This window comes from Mus caroli, chromosome 11, assembly GCF_900094665.2.
Source record: "Mus caroli chromosome 11, CAROLI_EIJ_v1.1, whole genome shotgun sequence".
NCBI lineage: Eukaryota > Metazoa > Chordata > Mammalia > Rodentia > Muridae > Mus > Mus caroli.
This window is the reverse complement of record NC_034580.1, coordinates 18,686,376-18,709,709: the sequence shown is the minus strand read 5'-3', so window position 1 is coordinate 18,709,709 and position 23,334 is coordinate 18,686,376. Positions and strand designations below refer to the sequence as shown.

The window sequence follows — 23,334 nt, the reverse complement described above, 5'->3', positions numbered from 1 at the left end:
CAAGTGCACAGGAGCCCTGCAGCCTGAGGTGCAGATAGAGACCACAGAGAGCACTGTTACACAACCTGCCAGTTTATACTTTCAGAAGAAGTTTACAGGGCCCCCCCTTTACTCCTGATGGTGCTTGATAATACACATTTTTGCCAATTGGAGGCAAAAGTTTCTTTGTATTTTTCCAATCAGTGGTGTTGAGTATCTGTTCGCATTGTTTCTATTTCTTCCTTGCAAAATTGCCCTTTCCTTTTGTTGTAGCCTGGAAACAATTGTTCATCAAGAAGTTTTTAGACTAGGATTTCAGAAATGGCTCAGCTTTTAACAGACTTGGCTGCTCTTCCAGAGGCCCCTGGTTCAATTCCCAGCACCCATGTGATAACTCTAAAAGTTCAGGGCAACTGACACCCTCTTCTGCCTTCTTCTGGCCTCTGCACACACCAGGCATGCTCCTGGTACATAAACACAAATTCAGGCAAGACACCTATACACATAAAATAATAAATAAAAAATGGTTTTGTTTTGTTGTATTTTTTTAAAGACAGGATTTCTGTGTAATCCTGGCTGTCCTGGAACTCGATGTTTAGATTAAGGTGGGCTTCGAACTCAGAGATCAGCCTGCCTCTGCCTCCCAAGTGCTGGGACTAATATATATATATATATATATATATATATATATATATATGGAATTTTTTAGTGTTTTTCCTTTTTTCTTTTTTTGAGACAGGGTTTCTCTGTATAGCCCTGGCTGTCCTGGAACTCACTTTGTAGACCAGACTGGCCTCAAACTCAGAAATCTGCCTGCCTCTGCCTCCCAAGTGCTGGGATTAAAAGCATGAGCCACCACGCCCGGCAACGTATGGAACTTTTATCACACTCATCCATGTTGGTGTGTGCATACGTGGAAGTCAGGGGACAACTTGACTTGCAGGAGTTGGGTTTTGGCTTCCACTTTGTGGTCCTTAGGGATCCAACTCAGTTCAGCACACCTTTACCTGCTCAGCCATGTGATGGCCCCAGACATCAGAAACTTTTAAGCTGAAAAGATATTAATATAGCAGCAGGCAATAATGCAGAGGCTAGGGAGAATGACTTTACAACCCCCCAAGTGTCGAGCAGTCTGCTCCAGCCTCCTGGTTCCCATCCTTCGTCCTTTACTGGCTCTAGATTCTTTGGACACCAAGATGGAACCAACAGCTTTGGAAATGTGTTAGTGCAATAAATAGTTCTTTTTAAAGATTTTAATTGTATGTGCATGTGTCTTTGTGTTTGTGTGTGGGGGTGTGTATGTGAGTACAGGGCCCACAGATGACGGATGTGCCAGATCTCTTTGGAGCTGGAATTACAAGTGGTGGGGAGACATCCAAAGTGACTGCTGGGAACCCACAAGTTCTTAACTGCTGAGCCATCTCTTCAGCACCCAGTGAGCAGTTTTTAACCATGGGTGGATTCCAGAATACCCTGAGGAAAGTCTTGGGTAAAAGGCAGACACATAAGTTTAGAGGAAAACTCTGGAAATGAGTCAGATGTACCTTCCTTCCTGCCCAGCATGTCAGTTCTGGTGCTGCATGCATGGTTACTACAAGCATCCGTGTTTAGAATAACTGTCCAGTAACTCAAAATTGTTAACTTGGATTCTCTGTGTCTTTTATTTCATTTTGTACTTTACAAAGTTATCAGTCTGGGATAGAGTAGAAATTAAAAAGCATCCTTCACAGAGTCTGGCAAGCACTGTGTTGACTTTGTGGTATTAGAACCACAGAGAACAACTGAAAACTGTGTTTAGAATGACAGAAAGGTGGTTTGACTGAGATGGAAGGGAGGACACCTCACTCTTTACAGCCTAGAAAAAAACTTAAAACCCAGTAACTGGGTCTACCTAGAGACCCAGCAGTCAGAAACTGCCAAATAACCCCTAACCAGGGTGTTCTATTCATTTTATAAAGCTTTCCTTCTCTGAGTTTGGCACTGCATGGTTCAAAAATCACTGCTCACACAAACCCTTTAACATTTCCGTGTACCAAAGTTGATCTCTTAGCCTTGGTTTGTTGGTTCTGTGATCCCAGTGGCCTCCCAAGCCCTCAGTGACCTCATTCCGTGGGCTGTTGAGAGCATTAGAGATAATGTATTATCCTGAGCAGCTAGTAACTTGCTTGCCTTTAACAGAAGGTGCTGGAAGCCCACCAGGGAACAGTTCTTAACACCACTAGCTTCTAGCTGGCTATTGAAAATCAGAACCTTGGAAGGGGGTGACTCGAGCTTTCTAATCACATTCTGAGCGTCCTGGACATTTGAGATTCTCTAAGCTCTTTAGCCTCAAGGTCAGGTGCAACCAGGACGGAGGCCATGGCACTGTTCACAACCACCAATCTCTGGCCAACAACACCCACAAACCTCTCCTGCCTCCTCTCAAGATCTCTGTCCCGTAGGCCCTTTCTCTTGTGCTCCCTGCCCCATGCGTTTTCTCAGAGGTCCTAGGTTTCTTGCCCATAGCACAGCCATTTTCCTGGTGGAAAGTGAAAAAGTTGGAGATGAAACATTGTGGCCACTAAGGCTTTCTTCAAGTATCTAAAAATAACCAGACCACTCAAACCTGGCAGTTAACCTCCTGGGGCAGTCTCTCCTGAGCCTTATTGAGCTTAAAGAATGTGCTGTTTCTTCTGACGTTGCACAGCACCGCCATGGCTGTTGGAGTGGCACTGTGCCTTGCTGTGCCACTGAAGCAGTTACTCCTAATCAGAAACCAGGGACTGCTTTTGACTCTGTCTCTTAAGGCTTAGGGAAAGTTTTGTTTGTTTGTTTGTTTTTGTCTTTTATTTTAATACTCTTACAAGCAACAATGGTCAGGCTATTTATTTTAGTGGAGAGCTGGTTTGAACCACTCAGTGTAACCTGAATATTTGGGAAAGTGGGCCAGAGAAACACTCTTTTCTTAAGGATCCATAGTTCTTTTCTGAAGAGAGGGGGTTGAGAGAGATCTCTATGTACTCCTGGCTGTCCTGGAACTGGCTATGTAAATCAGATGGGCCTTGAACTCACTGTAATACTCCTGCCTACCTAGTACTGGGATTAACAGCATGCACCTCCGTGCCTGGCAGGATCTTTGGTCCTGGCATCTGATTTTGTCAGACAATACTTCTAAGTAAGTTCTCTAGTGGCGCTTGGGAATGTGTGCTGAGCCCCAGGGCCTTTGCAAGCCAGGCAAGTACTCTCTCTTTGAGCTATATACCATGAGCCTCTGGCAGTTCGTTCTTCATCATTTCAGTATGATTTAAAATTCCTCTATCCTCAGGAAACCAGAAACTAGATGTGCGATTAAAACTGCTGTCAAAAACATGCCATCATTTTGTCAGACATAATTCCTATACAGATTTAATTCTAGCAACTCTCTCCTTGGCTGTGGGTGTCCCCATCCTCCCTGAGCCCACCTCCTCTGGTCTGATCACTCCTTAGCCTTCAGCTTAGCCATGGTTCTCAGGGAAGCAGCCGCTCTCACCTTCCAGGCCCAGTGCATAGGCTGCTTCCTCTTGGGCTCCACTCCAGGGAACTGAAATCAATGCTCTGTCCTCTGGTGAGCTTGGTGAGCCCTTCTCCAGCCGCTTTGTCTTCCAGTCAGCTTCCAGTGCATGAACCCGGCCTTCAGTTCAGGCTTCCTGGCACGCAGTCCAAGCTATTTTTTAAATAACATGTATGCCTTAGTTCAGATCACTATTTTGCTGTGATGAAACACCAAGACCAAAAGCAACTTGGGGAGGAAAGGATTTGTTTGGCTTACATAGATTCATGATTATGAATCCACCTCATGGGCAACCTCAGGAAGCCAAGGCAGGAGCACAAAGCAAGCAGGAAGCTGGAAGCAAGAGCTGATGCAGAGGCCATGGACGATGCTGCGTTTGCCTTCTCATGGCTTGCTCAGTCTTCTGTTTTCCATAACCCAGAACCCAGAGGTGTTCCCACCACAATGGGCTGGGCTTTTCCACATTAATCGCTAATTAACAAAATGTCCTACAGGTTTGCCTATACTCGGTCTTAATGAGGCATTTTCTCAATTGAGGTTCCCTCCTCTCAGGTGACTCTAGTTTGTGTCAAGTTGGTATGAAACTAGCTAGGTCAATGTATATCACAGGCTATTACTAGATGTTCCTATTTTAATGAATGTCTGTCTAAATTCACTGGCAGCAAGGACCATGATTGTCGTGATTGATTCCTTCTAACAGTTACTGAGGATTTATTGGGAGATAAAAGGTGCAATTTTACCCACCATTCTTCTCTAGGTCAGGACCATCTTATTGAAGTTTGAGGCCTCCATATCTAGCTGATAGACCAGGCAGTCTAATAAGGTTTATTTGCACAGATAAACAAAGTCTTTCTGCAATGAGAGAGGAAAGGGTAGGAAAATGGTCCTTAGGAAGGCCAAAGGTAGTGATGCTGATGATGATAGTGGAGGTGGTGACAATGCTGCTGATGGTGGTGGTGACAGTGATGATGATGGTGGTGGTGACAGTGATGATGATGGTGGTGGTGATGGTGGTGATGATGATGATAGCATTAGACTACAAAAAAGTCTCTAGTACTTGTGAATAATTCTTGCTTCAAGTTTACCTTGAATCTAATCAAACCTTTAGTCCTAATACCTATCTTATAGGGAACCCAAGGGTAGAGAAAACATTTGATAACACCACAAAGAACTTCAGACAAGGATAGACTTCTGGGCATTAAAGCAACCGTTTTAGACCAAGGTGGTGGAAAGAAAAAGATACAAAGATCATTCTAGATCAGCAGTTCTTTTTTTGTTTTGTTTTGTTTTGTTTTTTTTTCGAGACAGAGTTTCTCTGTATAGCCCTGGCTGTCCTGGAACTCATTATGTAGACCAGACTGGCCTTGAACTCAGAAATCCGCCTGCCTCTGCCTCCCAAGTGCTGGGATTAAAGGTGTGCGCCTCCACGCCCGGCCTAGATCAGCAGTTCTTAACCTGTGGATCACGAGCCTTTAAAGGGGTCACCTATGACTATCAGAAAATACAGGTATTTACATTATGATTCATAACAGTAGCACAATAATAGTTATGGAGTAGAAAAGAAAATAATTTTATGGCTGGGGTCATCACAACATAAGGAATTGTATTAAAGGGTCACAGCATTAGGAAGGTTGAGAATAACTGCTTCAGAATAAGAGACTGAAGAGACCTAACAGCCAAATTTATTTTTCACTTGCTTTTGTGGTTTGAGATAATGTCTCCCTACATAGACATACTGGTTCAGAACTCATAATAATCACACTGTTACCTTCCAAAGTCACGCACCACCCCAGCTTCAAATGCATCTTATGGTCCTTGATTAAAAACTGGCTAGAAAGAGGCAACTACATACACACACACACACACACACACACACACACACACAGAAAGAGAGAGAGAGAGAGAGAGAGAGAGAGAGAGAGAGCAAACCTGAAACATTTTGATTATGGGAAGGTAGAATTAATAATTGGTATTATTGCTGCTCTTCTTAGATATGAAGAAAGCTATTTGTTCTGTCTGCAGATGTATGCCTATATGTCATAAAGGGCATTGGATCCTGTTACAGATGGTTGTGAGTCACCATGTGGTTGCTGCAAATGGAACCTAGGACCTCTGGAAGAGCAGCCAGTGCTCCTAACTGCTGAGCCATCTCTCCAGCCCCATAAAATACGATTCTTAAGAGACGTATATTGAAATGGTTAGAAATTAAACTGTCCTGATGCCTACAACTTATTTCAAATGACTCAGTCATGATCACTTATGTACAGTGTATATATAATTAAACAGTGTGAGGTCAGCTGCCTTTGCATCTGGATGTGAAGTAAGAGAGTATGTCTTTGGCTTTGCTTTTTGGATTTGGAAGAAGAACCAGATTTATTGACATATAATCTACATAGACTAGAAATTCACCCTTGGTCAGTTTAAAGATTAATTTATAACTTTTGCTAGTATAAGGGATTGGACCCAGGCCGCACTCAAGAGATTGCCAGCCTCAGTCTGGTTTTATGAGTGGTTACCACATGCATCTCCACAGCCAGCTCCAGTACATGTTATCACGACCCAAATCTCCCTCCTCCTGCCCCAGACACCTCTGGTTGTTCTCCTTTGCCATTCCATCTTCTCATAGAGATGGTGCTTACAAGCTACTGCCTTTGAATCTGGCATCTTTCATTTTGTGTTCTGTTTCACTTGGGCTGTTGTAACAAACAACAGCAAATTGGCACCTCAAAACAACAGACATTTGTTGTCTCATAATTATTAGGCTGTGGGGAGGGCTACACTATCTCCAAAGTTTTGGGGAGAATCTGCTCCTTTCCTTTCTCTGAGCTTCTGGTGTCACTAACAACCTTGACATTCCTCAGCACACAGTGGTGGAACCCTGACACCTGCCCCTCCTCCTGCCCCCTCATTACATGGTATTCTCTGGCCCTTCGTATAGTGGTTCTCAACCTGTGGGTTGCGACCCCTTTAGGGATGAATGAACCTTCCACAGATTAAAGGTCTGTCAGATATTTACATTTTGAATCTTAACAGTAGCAAAATTACAGTTATGAAGTAGCAATGAAAATAATTTTATGGTTGAAGTCATCACAGCATGAACTATATTAATGGGTCACAATATTAGGAAGGGTGAGAACCACTGCTATATAAGGACGTCAGGCAGGCTGGATAAAGGACTACTTTATTCCCATATGACCTGGTGTTATAATTTGAAATGTCCCCACAGGCTCCAGCTCATCAGCTGATGGTACTTCTGGAAGGCAGCAGAAATTTTATGAGGTAGGCCTACTTAGAAGAAGTAGGTCATTGGTCTAACCTCTGCTCTTTGCCCTCTTTAACTTCCCAGTTACCACGAAGTAAGCAGCTTTCCTCTACAGACACTCCTCATACAACTAACTGCCTTGCCTTAGACATTACAGCAACCCGGCCAGAGGTCTATGGACTGGGAACCCATACACACACACACACACACACACACACACACACACACACACACACGTATATGCAATTTATTGGAATGACTTACAGGCTGCAGGCCAGTTAATCCAACAATGACTAGCTGTGAAAGGAAAGTCCAAGAATTCAGTAGTTGCTCAGTCCACAAGGCTCCATATCTCAGCTGGTCGTATGTATATGATGGAATCTCGAAGAAGTAGGCTCTAGTGCCAGTGAAGGAATGGATGTGCTGGCAAGTAGAGGACAAGCAGGCAAAGAGCAAAAGCTCCCTTCTTCCACGTCCTTATGCAGGCTTTCTGGCCCAGGTTAAAGGTCTGTCTTCCTCACTCAAGATTTAGGTCAAAAGTGTGTATCTTCCTACCTGAAAGGTCTGGACTAGAAATGGATTCACTCACTTCAAACCAAGCAAAAATAATCTCTCACAGGTGTGCCCTCCATGTCTGGATTATAGTTCATTCCAGATGTAGTCAAATTGCCTATTACACCCTGATAACTGAGTGTTCCTTCTATGAGCCTATGGAGGCCATTCTCATTCAAACCACACATTCTACTCCATGGCTTCCATAGGTTTGTAGCCATATCATAATGCAGAAATGCATTCAGTCCATCTGAAAAGTCCCCACAGTCTATCAGTCTCAACACTGTTTAAAAGTCCAAAGTTTAAGATCTCTGTGACTCATGGCATAACTATAACCCCTAAAACATGAAAGTGCAGAATACATACTCTCAGCGTACACAGGCACAGGATATACAGATTATAAACTTCCTGCATACAAAGGCACAGGATATATATTGCACACACACGCACACACACACACACGCACACACACACACACACACACATCATGGTTCCAAAGCGGAGGAAAGGAAGCATCATAGCAAGGAAATGCTGGATAAAGCATGACCAAGATCCGGTAGGACAAACTCCAAACTCTGCATCTCGGACGTCTGATGTCAAAGCGCTCTTCAGATCTCCAGCTCCTATCAGCTTTGTTGACTACAACCCACTTCTCTTTCTTGGTCTGGTTCTATACTCTGTTAGCAGTTCTCCATATCAGGTATTCAATGGCTCTGGCATCTCCAGCACCTTGAGGGAAATCACAACTTCACAGAGGGCTTCCATGCAGGGACACCCCTGACACAAGCCTGACCTCAGGGGCTTTCCATAGCTGCAGAGGGAGGTTCTATGACCCCCTTCTTCTATCCTTGACTCTAAAGCCAGAAAGACAAGGCTGCAGCTGCCAAGTTCTGCTGCCTGCTGGGGCTGGAACCTGGCCTTCTTGTTCACTTACATCTGTACCAGCTTTCTGTTGTTGTTGGATTCCTTCATTGCTTTAACTTTTCTTTAAATCTTTTCACAGTTAGAAGCTTAGCTGGGTGGGGTCTTGCCCTTAGGTCACCTCTCCCTTTATTCCATTTAGCGTCAGGCTTTTTTTTTGTTGTTGTTGTTTTTAACGTTTTAATCTCCTTGGACACAGAAATTGTATTCTCAATGCTCCTTTTCTTCTCAAGCTGTACATTTTGTATTTCTTTGTCCAGCTTTCTCTTTTTCTTTACAGATCTGTGTAAGAGGGATTACTGGGCTGGAGAGATGGCACAGCAGGTAAAGGTGCTTGCCACTAAGCCTAACAACTTGAGTTCAATCCCTAGGACTTGGTAGAAGGAAAGAAACAACTCCCATAAGTTGTCCTCTTTATCACCACAAGGTACCATGGGACATGTGCTTTCCCTCCCACCCCAGTAAATAAGATCCAAATCTGTTAAGAAAAAAAGATGATTACTAAAAATCACATGATACAATCAACACTAGGCTATCTTGAAATCTCTCTGCCAACACCAATAATACAAATTTTTCTTCAATTTAGCCTCAGAAATATTTTTTTGGACAAGGGCAGAAAGTACCCACAATCTTCACCATAATATCACAAGAACAGTCTCCAGGCCACTGACTAATGTTCTTCCTCTCTGAAACCTCTCAAGCCAGGGAGTCATGTTCTGTGTTACTCTCAGCGTCTCTGAGAGCCCATCGAGCCCCACTTAAAGCACTGAACTGCCTTTCTAGTCCAAAGTCCCCAAATCTACATTCTGCCAACAAGTAGCATGGTCAGGTCTTCTGTCTTGATATGAGGAGACACCATGACCAAGGCAATTCTTTATTGAGGGCGGGCTTACAGTTTCAGGGATTTAGTCCATTATTATTATGGTCAGGATCATGACATCATGCATGATGCTGGAACAGTAGCTGAGAGCTGCTATATCCTGATCTGTGTGTGTGTGTGTGGAGAGAGAGAGAGAGAGAGAGAGAGAGAGAGAGAGAGAGAGAGAGAGAGAGAAGAGAGAGAAGAGAGAGAAGAGAGACAGGCAGACAGAAGCTGGGCCTGGCATGGGCTTTTGAAACCTCAAAGTTCCCCTAGCTCCCAGGAACACACTTTCTCCATCAAGGTCACACCTCTGAATCCTTCTAATCCTATCAAGGGTTTCTATTCCCCGGTGACTAAGCATTCAGATATATGAGCCTAGGGGTCAAACCACCAGCACTCAATATTTCAATATTTCAGGCTCCAGTGCACCATAGATGGCAGTGCACAAGAGACAAGGCCCTCAGACAGCGTTAACAAGAGGGACTCAAAGTATGTTTATTCTTTGCTTGGTTCTGCCATCTTAGCTGCAAATGCTGTAACAATGTGCCATAAACTAAGTAGCTTACCCAGTACATATTTATTTTCTCTCAGTTTTGATATCTAGAAAATACCAGCTTTTCAATTATGGAAAGGCTTTTCCTGGTTTAGAGGTTCCTCACTTGGGAGGAGGGGCTCCTCTGTCCCATCTTCCACTCAACATTACCTTCCACGGGCCCCACCTTCAAACACCACCACACTTTGGATTAGAGCTTCACCTTAGATAAAAGTCCAGTCCACATGGAGCCAAAGGACTGGAAAAGCCCTTTCCAAATGTTTGTTAAGTGGATAAGCCAGTAATTCAAAGCAAGATAGTGAAATGGAAACACAGGAGTCTACTCTGAACTTTGACAGCATCACATGGGAAAAGCCAAATGCTGCCTCATACTGTTGTGTCTTTCTGATTCGGATGCTAGAAGTTCGAAGTACTCCTGAAGGCAAGTGCTTACTCATTCTCATCTATTTTTCTGTTCCCTTTTGAATAATTTCGGTTGTTTTTTTTTTTTTTTTTGTCCTGCTTAATGAGGAAGATATTTTAGTTTTTAAATTTCTTCAAAGCTTTTTTCAAAGTAGGATGCAGTATAAATAAATACTTTTTAAAAGTCCAATTAGAATAAAGACAATAGATCTCCCCTGGGATGAAGGGCAGGAAGAGCTGGGCGGAGAAGAGCCTTTGGAGGACAGAGAGTTCCCTGAGAGCAAGCTTGCTCTGTGAAGTCCTGAGAAGAGTGCTGTGCTGTTCCAGACAAAACTGACCTTTGTGGGAAAAGTTGAGTGTTTTGTTCTTTTAAACTGAATTCTTTTCATATAAGCCCTTCTGCTCCTTAGAGATGGAAACCCATTCCCATTAATTTCACAGAAATGAAATTTGGTCCATATTCACAACTGTCAGCAAATGGAACTCCCCACCCTAGACTTAGACTAAGATCTGGAAACCACGAGGCTATAGTTGACCCTGGGCTGTAACTCAGGGGTCTTTGTTACCAGAACCCACAGGGAAGGGGTAAGGTGCTTTTGAAAGTTCAAATTCGATCTAGTTTTGCTCTCCAGGGCCAGAACTCCCCCAGCCTCATCCAACTTCCCTGTGAAACACAGGCCTGACCTGAACATATTGGAGACAATAAATAAATGCTGTTTTGTTTCCCCCCAAATGGCTGATTGAGCCTCCACTGATCCAGATAGTCAGTTTCCTTCTTTTCCCTTCCAGAGGACTGAATCCTCCCTGAGCTGGGTGGTCCATGATGAGCTGTCCCTGATGTAAGCTCCTGTCAGGGGTTCAGGGCTCATCCAACCAACATCACTGCTCATGAATTATTAAAGCTCTGGGGGCTGACCCTGGAGGAACTGGCTTCCTGTCACATGCTTGCATCCTTCACAAGCAGGAGAGGGACTCCCCCATGTTCTAAGAGCAGACCCTGGAGCCAGGTGATAGCAGTTATTGGTTTCCTGAACTTTACACGCATTTTGCTCTCCCAACCTCTCAAAAGGCCTGTGTATTAATAGGAGGCTGCACCTCAGGAAGGTCTGGGGGTGGAGTCGAAACCAAAAGCAGCAGAGCCTACTGGGAAGCTTCAGGACCTGGGTGGTGACCCCTCTTCCTCTCTTATTGCTGGCCTCTCTCTAGGTGAGTGGTTTCACCTGGACAATGGCTTCTGCTCTGATGTCTCTCTGAGATGATTGTCTCAGGTCCTTTTATTCCTCGCATTTGCCTTCCTTGTTGAAGGAGATTTACTTAAACAAAACTCAAATTAGCATAGCAGGTCTCCATTGCTTTTAAAATGTGTATAGCTTTCCAGAAGGAAGTAAAAACAGAATTGGTGATGGTCCCAATTACTAGCAAGAATAACGAAAATTGTATCACTTAAGCTGAGCATTATACAAATTATGGCTGTTCTGCAAAGCAAACTATAATTTCTTACAAATGTAAACATTTACTACTATGTACAACCAAGCAATTGCACTCCTAATAAAAACCTGTACTTAGGCAAAAACCTGCATATGAATTTTATAGCAGATTTCCCTCCCATAGTTGTTAAAATGAAGAAACAATCCAACTGTCTTTCACCCAAGAGAAGAGATAAGTAAACTCTGGCACTCACACAGCATAGATTTCTGTAACAAGATAAAAAACAAACAATGTAGAAAATGACTCAAATGGACCTCGGGAGAGAAAGAAAAGAAAACAGAAAAGTTCAAAGGAAGCAGGTGGTGTCCCTAGCCTACTTCTCCTACTGTAAGCCTCATGTTCTTGGGTGCCTGTTTGTGCTCCGTGTCTAGGGCACAGGTCTCAAAAGTAAGGATGCCTCCAGAATACTGTGACCAGGTGCCACACTGCTGCTGTGCCATAGTACTGCCTGCTATCTAGCTGTCACAAAATTCTCTTGGACATCATCACAGTACAACTGCAGTAGAGCTTCACATAGGAAAGAATAGTGCAGCACATGCCACCAGCAGACATGCCATGCCACCAGCAGACATGCCATTAGCAGACATGCCATGCCACCAGCAGATATGCCATGCCACCAGCAGACATGCCATGCCACCAGCAGACATGCCATGCCACCAGCAGACATGCCATGCCACCAGCAGACATGCCATTAGCAGACATGCCATGCCACCAGCAGACATGCCACCAGCAGAGATCTCCAGTTTTAGAGATGTGTACTGCAGTGCTGGGAGGCGCCACAACTGTCACTCAGCATTCAGAGGAGGCAGGGGTGGATAGATCTCTGAGTTCCAGGGGCTAGCCTGGTCTACAGAATGAGTTCTAGGACAGCCAGGGCTACACAGAGAAACTCTGTCTTGAAGGACAAAATGCAAAAACAAAACAAAACAGGAAAAAAAATTAAAAACCAGAAAACAAAACAAAACCCATCATTTTTAGAGGCTGCAAAGCAACTTGTCAAGATGTTGGCTAGCTGGCTGTTTTAACTAGAATGACTGCCACTTCTGTCTAATTGACTCACTGGGTTGTTACACGGTTCCATGCAAATGCTAGTTCTCACAGTCATGTTGTTTGCCTTCCTTATTGAAACATTGTGGCAAGTATTTGTTTAAACAAAAAAGGGATAAACCAACCTCATAGCTTGTAGGTTCTTTTGGTCTTACAAGGACTTGTTTCTTTGAATTTAAAATAATCTTAGAATAGAGTTTTAATTTTGAGGTTAATATATAAAGTCATTCTCAAAGACATATATGTGTGTGTGTATGTATGCAGAGCTTCTTAATTTTTATAGTTTTAAAATTTTTGTTTGATTTTGTTTTTTTGAGACAGGGTTTCTCTGTGTAGCCTTGGCTGTTCTGGAACTCACTCTGTAAACCTCAAACTCAAAAATCTGCCTGCCTCTGCCTCCCAAGTGCTGGGAGTAAAGGCATGCACCACCATGCCCAGCCAAAAATACCTTCTTTTTAAAAGTACTTTTTAAAAGGGTGTATGTGTGTGTGTGCTCGCACTCTCACTCTCGCTTGCTCATGCAGGTGTATATGTGAAGGTCAGAGGTCAGCCTCAAGTGTGGGTCTCACTTTCCATGTTGTTGGAGGCAGGGTCTCTTCTTACTCCCCACAGCATACACCAACCACCAGGCTAGCTGGCCCATAAACTCTGAGGAGCCTCTTCTCTCTTGTGTATCCCTATACTTTGCAAGCACTTGAAGCTTGCTATGTTAGACCAGGCTAGCCTTGAACTCACAGAGATCTTCCTGCCTCTGCCTCCTGAGTACTGGGATTAAAGGCTTTCATCACCATGCTCAGCTAAGAAAATCTTAATAGATGCAAATTTAAAGTCTTTGGGAAGTTGAAGAATTCCAGGATGGAATGCACAATGTGGCCAAAGAACTTTTGTTTGTAATTAGGTATGTGTATACAAATATTTTCAAATAAAGCCTGAGAAAAAAAGAATGTATCAGATGAGCCGTATATGGTGATAAGGAGCCTCTGGGAGCTAAGTGGGAAGGAGGCGATGAGAGGTGGAGACACTGCGGCAGAACTGGACAGCATTCTGAGATGAACAGAAAGGTACAGCAAGGCTCATCTGAAGTGGAGTGATGCTTTTATCAGAGTTCTGCACTCTGAGTGTTCCCTGGGGTGGCTGGCATTGACTTCTTATCGGCAGGACTAAGGCACACTCTGGTTCCATAAAGCTAGTGTTCTTAGCCCAAGGCTTTCTCTGTAGCTCACTTATCCAGTCACTCAAAATGTTCCTTCACCCACAACAGCAGGAAGGGTTAAACAGCACAGGGAATTTGTATAAACTCTGTTTGGGTTAATACTGAAACTGTCCTTTGTTTTTCACTTTTAATTTTGTAATAATTCAACATATGTGCATACACACACCACCACCATCAAGAGTGAAACTAGTGAGGCCAGGCATGGTGGCACACGTCTTTAGTCCCAGCACTCTGGAGCAGAAGCAGAGGCAGCCAGATCTCTGTGAGTTCAAGGCCAGCCTGGTCTACACACTGAGTCCAGGACTGCCAGGGCCACACAGAAGAACCCTGTCTGAGGGGAGAGTGAAGCTAGCACAAAGATGAGTTCAGGTGAGCTTTGTAAACCCCAAATGTTAAGAACTTGCATTGGCTTGCAAACTTTTTATGTCTATTTTTAAAGTTTTCATATTAACTTTTCTACTCGCTTACAAAGCAAAACAGTATTAAGAAGAGCAGGCAAAAATTCTTGCTTGTTCTAGCCTCTACACTTTGTACATCACTCACAGTCATAGCTGGCCACCTGTACTTTATGCAAACATAAACGAAATGTTTTTGTCTTATTTTTAAAATATTTTAACAAGTTTTTTTTTTTTTTTTTTTTTTCCGAGACAGGGTTTCTCTGTGTAGCCCTGGCTATCCTGGAACTCACTTTGTAGACCAGGCTGGCTTTGAACTCAGAAATCCGCCTGCCTCTGCCTCCCAAGTGCTGGGATTAAAGGCGTGTGCCACCACGCCCGGCTTTTAGCGAGTTTTTACTTTTATGTATAGGAATGCTTTACCTGCATGTATGTATGTGTACTACATGTGTGCCCATCAAGTTCATCCGATCCCCTGGAACTGGAGTTACAGATGGTTGTGAGCAATAATGTGGTGAGAATTGAACCTGGGTCCTCTGCCAGGGCAAAAAGTGCTCCAGGCTGATCTCTCTAGCCTCAGGGTCTCACTATGTAGCCAGGCCTGGGCTTGAACTCCCAGAGATCTGCCTGCCCTGACTCCTGAGTCAATGTGTGATTCAGGGCATGTACCACCACATCCATGGTTTTTGTTGTTGTTGGTGGTGGTGGCGTTTTTCTTTTTGTTATCTTTTAAAGTTTTAATTCCCTTTCTGTACACATTTGGAATCCAGCATCCTGTGCGTTGTACATATTGGACTTCCTGTTGATTATTTAGAAGTATATCCTGCTTGGGACATAGCTCAGTGGTAGAGCACTTGCTTCAAGTACTTTCACATAAGAACGTAGTAATGTATTCTATTTTATTCTAATTTTATTCCATATAAGCCCCATTTCCCTTTGCCATTCTCAGGCTCTCTCTCTCTCTCTCTTTCCTATCTAATGGGCATTGCACAAATCCCAGATCCCCCAGGCCCAATTCATTCTCTATACTGACAGAGCCAGGACTTACACAGACCTCGGCCAGGGCGGCTGAAGCAGAGCTTCCAGGGCCCTGGACTAGCCCGACCCACAGAGACACATCCAAAAGCAGCAGTAATAGGGTGATGATTGTCTTAGCTTGAGTGACACCCCAAAGAGATCACCCTAGGCCAAGAAGAGACTGTCTGGAAGGAGGCCTTGTTGCCAAGCAACCCCAGAGGGATGAAATTAACACAGGCTGTTTTCATGTAACTGCATCTCCAATGATAGCTGAGTTGATCCCATGCAAAATTAATAATTGCTGGATGACTCTTTCTTCAAATGGTTGCTGTTAGAAGCCAGGACTAAAGAAACAGTCTTTGTAAATGTTATCCTGGCAGGGGAGAAAGGAGAGCACAGAGAATTCAAGTTTTGTCTTTTCCCATCTGCATAGTAGGTAGGAAATCTGATGTTTCTATCATAGAGGGGTATCTGCCTGGCAGATTCTCAGGCAGGTAAGATAATATGCCCCAAATTGCTGAGAAAAGATTTTACCCCTCGAGGCAAGAGAAAGCTTGGGATCATCTGAGACCACTTACTGGCCTTCTGGGTGGATCTGAAATGTGCTTCTCCCCATTAGTGTGTTCTGAAAGGGCAAATTACTGTAAAAAATAATCCTGCTGTTTCCATTTACTCCTTAGCCTCACACCACAGCTGCAGGAGCACAGCTTGATGTGCCCACAGCCCGAGGCTGAGAGCAAGCACATCAGGATTAAAAAGAGAAAATGGAATGGAAGAAAAGCTGTTCTCCCGTCAGGCATAGGCTACTTCAGTTCCAGTAAACTGCTGATCAGGCCAAGGACTCCTTACCCAGAGAAACTTTTAGATCAGTATTTTGTGATTATGTAATAAAACACTGAAAAGAATGCATTTCTATCCAAAGAAAACTAGTTTTATTTCAGATGGAAAACTTCCTTGACTAGAAGCAGTTGGAGCCAGACTTACATTCTGAGGAAGAAAGCCCCCAAGTTAAACTTTCCGCACTTAGCTCTTATGCAAGACATTTATTGGCTTTGGTGTATGTGTGTGTGTGTGCGTGTGTGTGTGCGCGTGTGCGAGCACACGTGTGTGCCTTCAGGCATGGGCAGGCTGGGACTAGATAGGTAGTTCCAGTTGCCTTTGAATTGTACTCTTCCTGGGTTCCCAGCGTGGACCACAAAGTTGGCTTTATTTCTTAGCTTTGAGGAAGTGATTCCCTTCCCTCTTGCTACCGCATCACCCTCAACTCCTAGTAGGCCAGTTTTAGAAAATGTCCTCCTAACTTGCTTCTGTGACGTGATGAGCATTCTGCTCATCAAGTTGAGCAGAAGGTATTAGAACTCAGAGGAAAAACAGATAGTTACTCCTAGAACGTGGGATATAAGACAGGGCAGGACCATAGCCAACATGCTTGGGCTCTGGTCTGATAGTATAATAATAGTTAATAGTAGCATACAAGCCAGCCACTCAGGGAATACTTATGGAACATGATTGGATGAAATACCTCCTAAATTACAATTAGATACCTCAGCACAACTGTTCATAAGGATCACTTAAAATACAAAGGTCTTTGACGTTTGTTGAGGATGTTGTTGATCTATACAGAAGATGATGGGATAGGCGATCTAGCTGTGCATTCTGTTAGGCACAATGGCCCCCTCTTTCCTGAAGTGCCTCCTAGCACTTGGGAGCTGAACCAGGCCTGGGTTCAATCCCATGACCTAAGAAATATCCTGCTCTAGCAAGAGAGCAAGTGATGTGTGGTCACAGTGCTATGGGGACTCTGATACTGTGCCAGTGACATGAGCTTATTGACACTGGATGGAGGGAACAGACACCACTGGGTCTGCTCAGAGCAAGATGGCCCTCCTGATGTGAGCAGCATGCTTCTCTGCTGAGTGCCAGAGAGGTTCTTCCTGGGTTGACTTGGGACAGAATTCCATTGATGTAAACTGGAACTATGGCCTGCAGGAAATGCTTCTGGCAGAAATACCTCTGGGTGTCCTACGCTTGTGGCTTACAGTTTCTAAAGCAGAAAATGATCACTTCCCTTGTAGGACAGCTGGCACTTTCAACAGGACAGTTTCCCAAGCCAAATCTCCAGTTCTTGGAAGACTCATTCACCAAGAGACTCCGCAGGAGGAGTGGAAGGAACAATAAGCACTGACCCTTGCAGGAGGGAAGGGTTTAAATTCACACCCGAGACATTTCCAAGGCAGTTTTTTTCAGCTACTGAGAAGTGCCTTCTAAGATGTAGACATTGAACGCTCCTTTTTAATACCAAAAAAATGCCTTTTGGAAGCAAATTATAATATCTTCCTGCTTCCGACTTAACACAGCAGCAAGGCTCTTCCCACCAAACAAGGGCGAAACTGTCCTTGAAGTCCCTGTCCATCCAGAACAGCATGTTTTAACATTAAGCCTGAGGATTTTCCAGTCTTGAGGCAAATGCCTGTTCCATTGATGACTATAAGTAAGGGTCTGGTCTTCTGGCAGTGCCTGGCTACCATTTCTGTAATGGCCAACTGTACAGCATTGGTTAAAGGAAATGGAAAACAGTGGCTTGTGACATCTTGGAACACAGAGCACCCATTGAGACTAATATGTCTGAAAATGTTGTGGAAAGGATGTGTGGGATCCCAGAAGACCTGACATACGTTGTCTTGCTGTTTGTGAGGCGGCACGTTTATGCAGGAGAACAAAGCAGAGACCAAACACCGCATGTGTGAAGGGCAAGGACCAGCTTCGTTCTTCTGTCTGCTCGTGGGAAGTAACCCGGTACTATTTGAGTGTTACCCCAGAGGAATTCAACTTCCTCTCGTTCTCAAATGCTTTTCTATCTTCAGACAGGGTCTTTCTCTGGATAGTAAGCTGGCTTCCTACTCACCATGAGGCCCAAGCTGTCCTGAAAAGTCTTGGTCCCCCTGCCTCAGTCTCTCTAATGCTGGGATTGCAGACGTGACCCTCCACATCACCTTCTGGTGTCTGCTTTTTATCCTTGGTTAGTGCAGTGTCTCCCTTAGCCAAGTTGTGACCTTACACAGAAGTTTACCCTCAGAGCAGACCAAGCCTAAAGGAAGCAGAAGCTGACTCCTCGTGGAGCCTTGCCTGGTTTTTCAGTGGCACATCCTGCTGATTTCTCGTCACACTGACAGAGCTTGTTTCTCTTTAATCATTATCCCCGGCTGCCCACACTGTCATTTAAAAACAATAAATGCTGATTATGAAAATAATAATTACCATTTGGAAAACGGAGCATGCTGTCCTCTCTACCATTACAGTTTACAAATGTGCTGTCAGACTTGCCCTTTCCCCACAGGATGTGAGGAAACCTTCAACCTTGATCCCCACCCACTCAGGCACCCATGGGCAAGGAGAAGGTTTCAGTCTGAGCAGTTGGGAGTTCACATGCACGAGACAGCTGCCAACCCTCATTCTCATACAAGGAAGGAAATAGGCAGGAAATGAGAAAGAGGCAGTAGTAAGCGTTTATATTTATAGTGGAAACAGCACCAGACTGGGGGCTGAGCCTCAGTGTGAGTCCCAGCTCTGTTGGTATTGAGCTGTTCTCCAAAGAGATTCTCTCATTGTTGGTTTCGCTTTCCCTTCTTCCTCATAGTTTTGAAATAGGACAATTGATTTCATTTCTCTCATTTCTATAAATTGCTCCATCTCTAAAGCTGGGATAAATGTTGATTGCATTAATCTCCTTTCTCCATCTGCCACGGCCCTTCCTGTTGCTGCTCAGCACACTGCTCTCCCCAGTTCTCATTACCCAGATCTCTTGCTCTTCCATTTGGCAGGAAGTAACGTTCATGGATTGAGCAAATTCCCCCACTTCTCATATCTGTGCTTTCTGTTCTTTTCCCAGCCTTTTGTCCCAAATCCACCCCTGCTCTGTGGCTGTCACTGATAAGTGAATAAAAGTGCCTTTATTGGGAACCTACAATGAAAACTCTTCAGTTTTGCTTTAAGAAGATAAACTGGGCTTCAGCATATCCCCAGGCCTCTGTGAGACAAGGTCTGAGCAGCGTGAACCCTCTTTGCTTCTTGCTCATCTCTATGAGGTGAGCTCTCTGCGGCTGTGGGCCACACCTGAGGTTTCTTCCTACTTCTTCTTCGGTTCCTTTTGCTAGATTTGCCTTTTTGACCCATTCACTCACTAGCTATAATTTCCAAGGGCTCTATTCTCTCATCATAAATACATATGTATATGTGCATGTGTATATGTATTATGTATATGTACATATACACATACAACAGAAATGAGTGCTTCTGGCCACCAAAAGATATGACAGGTTGGGGTCCTGACTTTTTACTTTATTTATTTTTGTAGACCCTAGATACAAGATGTGAGGTGGTTCCCCATTAGGCATTCACTGCTCATAGTAGGAGGTATACAATGCTTTTTGCTCTTGGCCAATACAAGCCTTGGAACTAAACCTTGATTCCAAAGGACCTACTATTCTGACCTCAACTGGGGTTATATTTCCTTTCTTCAGATTCCAATGCTGGCCCACAATCTTCATTCAAGAGTTAGCATGTCCCCAGTTTTAGAGAAGGAATCAGACAAGCATCCCATATACTACCTGACACTCTCAAGTTTCACTACATTCATATTCATCTATTTCGGCAAATGTTTTTGATCGAACACATATGTAATGGAACATGGTGGAAATAAAATGGGGTTGATAAACCATAGCTACCAGCTGATAGATAACTGTGGGATTTTGTAGCAAATCTGATTTTGGTGTCATCTTGTGAAAAAAAACTTTAATATTTCAGTGCTCTGTGGGCTTTAGAATGACAAGAGGGCTTTAGGTGTAGCTCAATGCTAAGAGCAGGCTCAGGGCATATATGCAAGGACCATCCCATCTGAGCTAAGAACAGGCTCAGGGGCATATGCAAAAACCCTCCCATTTGTTCTGTGGAAATGTGGACACTAAAATAGAAATAAAAAGAATTGCATAGAGGAGCTGAATATGGTGGTATATACTTGTAAGTCTAGTGCTCTGGAGACTGAAGCCAGAGGATCATAGTTTGAGGACTTTGAAGCCTGGGCTTCGAGCAAGACCACCACCACCACCACCATCACCACCACCACCACCAACAACAACAACAAAACAAAACAAAAACAAGCAGCCAAAAATTTTTACAGAAACGGTTTTGAAAATGTAGAGATTAATAATCTTTGTCAGGCTAGAGATGGAAAAGAGAAACAAAGGAAGGAAAGAAGGAAGGGAGGGAGGAAGGGAGGAAGGAAGGGAGGAAGGAAACAAGACCATTTTTTACTTCCCTCTTTCTGGAGCAACAAATTGTTAGGCTACATATCAGAAGGCCTTTGCCTCTCCCCTCTGAAGAGATCCAGTGCCACTATTGCTAGACTAGCTTTTCCTGAGAAAACGGAGTTGGAGCTCGAACTGTGGTCCCGTAGGGTCCAACACTTGTCTGAATGTACCTGAGGCCCCAGGTTCCATCCCCAACACCAGAAAGAAGAAAGCAAACACAAAGAAGAGATGGAGATTATGACCAGTGTTCTCAGCTTCCCTAATGTTGCGACCCTTTATACAGTTCCTCATGATGTGGTGAACCCCCAACCATAAAGTTATTTTTGTTGCTACTTCATAACTGTAATTTCTACTGCTATGAATCATAACGAAAATATCTGTTTTCCGATGGTCTTGGGCAACCCCTGTGCAAGGGTTAACTCCTGGTTGAGAACCTCTGACTCTACAGCAGCTGGCAGTACTGAATTCAAGTTTCTCAAGCTACCAAGTCACATGTGTGGCTAAAATTCCTCCCCTGGGAAGACATAGATAAGACCCTCCTGCTTCCCTTAGGTGCCAACAACAAGCCAAGATAGCATGCCACCAAAGTTCATACTGGATGCCAACGAGTTTATTGGGTTTACCATGAGAGCATAGGTGAGGGGTTACGTACAGGAATGTGCATGTTTCCTACCCCAAAAGACCGCCCTGGAGAGTCTTTACCCAGCAGCCCTCCACCCCCCCCCCCATAATCTAGCCCCTCTCAGAGGCCATCTGCAATTAGGGCAGAGTTGCATACAGCAGGTGATATGAAGCTACTGAACACTCAGGTGAGGATCCCGGAACCTCCCCAGCCTTTCTTTCCATGAGGGGAGGTCAACAGACAAGGACCCCAGCAGGGATGGATGACTTTGCATGCGGGCACGGCTGGATTCCCAAGGATCACAACTGTTTGGCTTGAAGGAGTCCTACACAATAATATGATTGAGATGTTTGTGGTAAAAAGAAAAAAAAAAAAGGCCAAACAAACTCATAAAGGAATACATGAGGTTTCAGTAACACATGACTGTGATTCCTGCGTGTGCACACAGACTCTTGTGTATGGCATTAGTTTCTCTAGTTCCCTTCACTCGCTAGTGTAACCCTCCTCTGAGCTGGCTCTGAAGCCAGGACTGTACTAGAGCCGGGGAATGTTCATGCCTTGAACATAAGTAGCGTCTGGGAGTCAGGGGGCAAGGCAGCCTAGAGGGGCTGGGTAACATGTTACTTTAGTGTTTCCAGTGATACAGAAAAAATTCCATGCAAAGGTCTTCCCTTTTGTTTTGCCAATTCTTTGTTCAAGGCTAAGTGTCAGATTATACCCTTGTTGGTGAAGTTGGCAACCCCAGGTAAGGCTTCTTTTACCAGTCTGTCTGTGTCATCCTTGCACAGGGGCCATGCTAATCTTCTCTGTATCGTTCCAATTTTAGTATATGGGCTGCCGAAGCGAGCACGACCTGTCTATCTGTAATTACTTTAACTGCCTTGGGTCTCCTATTGTGTCAGCTGTGTTGAGAAACTTGGCAGGAAGCCTACTCTGGAGATGTAGAACTGAGTGGTCCTGTGTGTATGATTTGGGAAGTGCAGCAGATGCCGGGGCTTAGCAAACTCTCAGCTTGCTCAAGACTAATCCCGTGGATTTTCATTCTTGTGGGCATCACACCCCTGTGTCTGCGGGTTTGGATCCTGTTCCAAACTCAGGTGACACAGCCACCTTCCCTCTGTCCTTTAAAACCAGAGTAGAGGCTGACATTTGGAGGTACATGTTTTCGAAGGAAAGTGGTGTGGGGTATGGAGATAATGGTGCTCTATTTCCCCAACATTCTTCAGTGTTGGTGGCCACAACTATCATCTAAGCCCCTCTCTGAGACAAATGTTCTTTGCTGAAGAGAACAACTTGCTTCAGGTCATGCTTGCATTACCAAGGGCAGCCATATCTAATGGCTAGCTGATGCAGGATTAAAAAGGGCTCATTCGCTCATCCAGCTTGGATCAACTCTGTGCCATCCCAGTCCCAGAGCTCTCTGAAACATCTGCTCAGGCCACACGGCCATGATGGCACTGAAGTTCAGTTTCTCTCTGCCGATTCCAGCTTCCCTTGTGCCAGGGATCTACCTGCAAGGCTCCATTTTTCTGGGTCAGCAGAGCTCTGGCTGTGTTTGCAGAGGGTAGACTCTTCTCACCCCCTTTGCCAGTGATGGTCGTAGGAGAGTCATATGAATCCACAACAGCAAAAGAGGTGGGAAGAAATGATAAGAAAACTATGTTGCTAGGCTTGGTGGCGCACGCCTTTAATCCCAGCACTCGGGAGGCAGAGGCAGGCGGATTTCTGAGTTCGAGGCCAGTCTGGTCACCAGAGTGAGTTCCAGGACAGCCGGGGCTACACAAAAAAACCCTGTCTCGAAAAACAAAAAAAAAAAAAAACAACCAAAAAACCAAAAGAAAGAAAAGAAAAAGAAAACTATGTAGATAGTTTTCACGTCATAAAAAAAGGTCGAGAAGAAACTGGCTCTGAAGGACACGTCTGAGGTAGCTGTGGAAAGCGAGCAGTGTAGGCAGAAAGCAAAGCTAAGACAACAGCAAAGAAACTGAACTGGAGCCACTAAATGCTAGGCTAGGGCCTGCCCCACCTGTGAGCTTCAGTCCTGTGGGATAAAATCCCCTAGAGAGTGCAGGGGGGATTTACCACACAAATACTTAAAGATGGAGTTGCCTCTGCAGTTTGTAACTTGTGTTGTAGCTCCAGCCTTGGTTTCTGGCCCTTTGAAAGCCTGTCAGCACCTTCTTCTT

General features: G+C 44.3%; 1 protein-coding gene and 1 non-coding gene across 2 annotated transcripts in view; one reads left to right on the top strand and one right to left on the bottom strand.

Moving 5' to 3' along the window:
• B3gnt2 (UDP-GlcNAc:betaGal beta-1,3-N-acetylglucosaminyltransferase 2) overlaps window positions 1-23,334 on the top strand; it is a 108,077-nt gene that overhangs the window by 7,001 nt on the left and 77,742 nt on the right. The window lies entirely within an intron of this gene.
• LOC115032599 lies at window positions 21,892-21,998 on the bottom strand. The gene has a single exon (XR_003838243.1). It is a non-coding gene; the product is annotated as a U6 spliceosomal RNA (small nuclear RNA).